At 33.7% G+C, this 3,254-nt stretch overlaps 1 non-coding gene across 1 annotated transcript; it reads left to right on the forward strand.

Moving 5' to 3' along the window:
• Positions 1–500: 500 nt before the first annotated feature.
• Positions 501–604, forward strand: LOC129633489 (U6 spliceosomal RNA). The gene has a single exon (XR_008705073.1). It is a non-coding gene; the product is annotated as a U6 spliceosomal RNA (small nuclear RNA).
• Positions 605–3,254: the final 2,650 nt, after the last annotated feature.

The raw sequence follows: 3,254 nt of genomic DNA on the forward strand, positions 1-3,254 counted from the left end.
AAAAAGAAGAAAGAAAAAATATTTCTTTGACTTCTTCCAAAATATAGGACTATCATCTTTGTCATGTTCGTTTATACACTCTCCTCCTAGAAGAGCACAAGATTTCCTTCTAAACTGTGGGAGTTGGGACTATCCAAAGCTGCAATTTAGGGTCAGGGAGCAGGATATTGAATAGCGTTTTGAGGATCTTTCTATCTGAGATTCTTCTATATAGTTTACAAAAAGGAGTCTGAGAACATGTTTGTCCTGGGCTTGTGTGGGTGTGCTCAGTCGCTAAGTTATGTCCAACTCTCTGTGATCCCTTGAACTGTAGTCTCCCAGGCTCCTCAGTCCATGAAATTTTCAAGGCAAGAATACTGGAGTGGGTTGTCATATCCTCTTCCAGAGGATCTTCCCAACCCAAGGATTGAACCTGTGTCTCCCATGACTCCAGCATTGGCAGGTGGATTCTTTACCATTGAGCCACTGGCTTAGTTCATATAATCAAAACCTTATTGAGTGCTCACTTCAGCAGGGCATATACTAAAGTTGGAATCATACAAAGAAGATTAGCATGGCCCCTGTGAAGGATGACACGCAGATTCATGAAGCATTCCATACTTTATAAAACTCTTAGAGGAAAACATAGGCAGAACACTCTTTGACATTAATCACAGCAAGACCTTTTTGACCTACCTCCTAGAGAAATGAAAATAAAAGCAAAAAATAAATGAATGAGGCCTAATTAAACTTAAAAGCTTTTGTATAGCAAAGGAAACCATCAACAAGATGAAAAGACATCCCTCAAAAGAATGGGAGAAAATATTTGCAAATATAGCAACTGACAAAGGATTAATCTTCAAAATATACCAGCAGCTTATGTAGCTCAATACCAATAAAACAAACAACTCAATAAAAAAAATGAGTGGAAGACCTAAATAGACATTTCTCCAAAGAAGACACACAGATAGCCAACAAACACATGAAAATACACTCAACATCACTAATTATTAGAAAAATACAAATCAAAACTAAAATGAGGCATCATCTCACACTGGTCAGAATGACCATCATCAAAAAAATTCACAAACAACAAATTCTGGAGAAAATGTGGAGAAAAGGGAACCCTCTTACACTGTTGGGCATGTAAATTGATATAGCCACTATGGAAAACAGTATGGAGGTTCTTTAAAAAACTAAAGACAAAGCTACCGTATGACCCAGAAATCCCAGTACTGGATATATACCCAGAGAAAGCCATAATTCAAAAAGACACATGCATACTAATGTTCATTGCAGCACTATTTACAATAGTCAGGACATGGAAAAAACTTAAATATCCATCAATAGAGGAATGGATAAAGAAGATATGATACATATATACAATGGAATATTACTCAGCCATAAAAGGAATGAAATTGTGCCATTTGCAGACATGGAAAGATTTAGAGACTGTCATACAGAGTGAAGTAAGTCAGAGTGAGAAAAACAAATATGTAAATTGCTTGTATGTGGAATCTAGAAAAATGGTATAGATAATATTATTTGCAAAGCAGAAACAGAGACACAGACGTGAACAAATGTATGAATACCAAGGGGGAAAGGGAGTGGAAGGACGAATTAGATTGGGATTGACATACATACACTATTGATACTGTGCATAAAACAGATAACTAATGAAAACATACTGTTTATCATAGGGAACTCCACTCAGTGCTCTGTGGTGACCTAAATGGGAAGGAGATGCAAAAGAGAGGGGATATATGTATACCTATGGCTGATTCACTTTGCTGTACAGTAGAAACTAACATAACATTGTAAAACAACTATATTCCAATAAAATTTATAAAAAATAGTATGAAGAAATGTGCGCAGATAAGGGAAATGTTATAGATTCAGAAATTTATGAATTTGTCAATATATTAAACATTACTGAATTATATACCCCAAAAAATGTTATTGAGAGAAAAGTCATTCTTGAATTGCTCATCTGTCAAGACTGTATTATATCTTATTGAAATGCGTGGTACAAGTCTTTTTCTCCAATTTTGAAATTGAAAAAACCTGAAAAAATAAAAAGATCTAAATAACTTGTTTTGTGACAAAACCTCACTTGGCCTAAATTATTTGGCAGTAGAAGTTGACATAAATTGTAAGAGTCTGTTTTTAGTATTTATTCATTCTTCTCTGAGTAAGTATTACTATATCTAATTGCAGTAATATGGTAATTATAAGGTGATGTCCCAGACCTTTGATGGATTATATGTAGTAAGGAATATACAATGTATTGCCATTCAAAAATTCCACAAAATCATATATTACAAAAATATCTAGCCTTAGAATTTTCAGACTCTCAGAGTGTCAGCTGTCAGATTGCAGATTTGTATTGACAGAAGAATTACCTGTGGAATGCTGGCTTCTATCTCACAGAAGAATGAAAATGTTTCTAATTTTGCTGAACATAACAGATGCTCAATGAATATTGTTGACTTAATGATTTATTACTGAGTAACATATCTGAAGGTGCAGATAAAGAGGCAGAAATAGATAAATGGAAATGTGAGGAGATAAAGATATATCTTCAAGTTGAGAGAAGCACAATCAGTTTTCCAGGTGAGTAAAGTTTAGAGGAGGTAGAATTTCAAGAGATAAGTTTTCCAAATGCAAAGGTTTTTAAAAAATACCTTTTCTTTCATAGAAAGTTAAAACTGATTATTTTTATTCTGTGTTTAATATTGAAGGGATTCCTGTAATTCCTTTTTCTTTATTTCTTTTTGGTTGCATGGATGAAGGATCTTATTTCCTGACTAGGGTTCGAACCCATGCCCACTGTAGTGGGAGCATAGAATTCTAACCACTGCACCAAGGAATTCCCTTCCTGTAATTTCTTAAATACTTTGTTTTCTTTAGGGGCTAAAGAATAGGGATAACTATTAAAATTAGTTTATAAATCATATTTCAATTATTTTAATCATTTATTGAGCATGAGCAGACCAAGTGCCATATATTCATAATTTAATTTAATCCTCACAAAAGCTGTATGAGATAGAAGTATTTTTTTTTCAATTTTTCACATAAGGGCATTTCTAGATAAATCAAATAACTTATCTGAAGTCATATAATAGTAAGCATTACAGCCAGAGTGTTCAACTCAAGCAGAGCCCCAATCCTTTGTTCTTAAACTACTACACTGTACTTTATTCTATAATAACCTGAAATTCATGGTTAAAAATAAAAATGTGGGCAGCCCTTTAAATAACCACACAGTATTGTAT

The sequence above is a fragment of the Bubalus kerabau genome, chromosome 18 (assembly GCF_029407905.1).
Source record: "Bubalus kerabau isolate K-KA32 ecotype Philippines breed swamp buffalo chromosome 18, PCC_UOA_SB_1v2, whole genome shotgun sequence".
In the NCBI taxonomy this organism is placed as follows: Eukaryota; Metazoa; Chordata; class Mammalia; order Artiodactyla; family Bovidae; genus Bubalus; species Bubalus kerabau.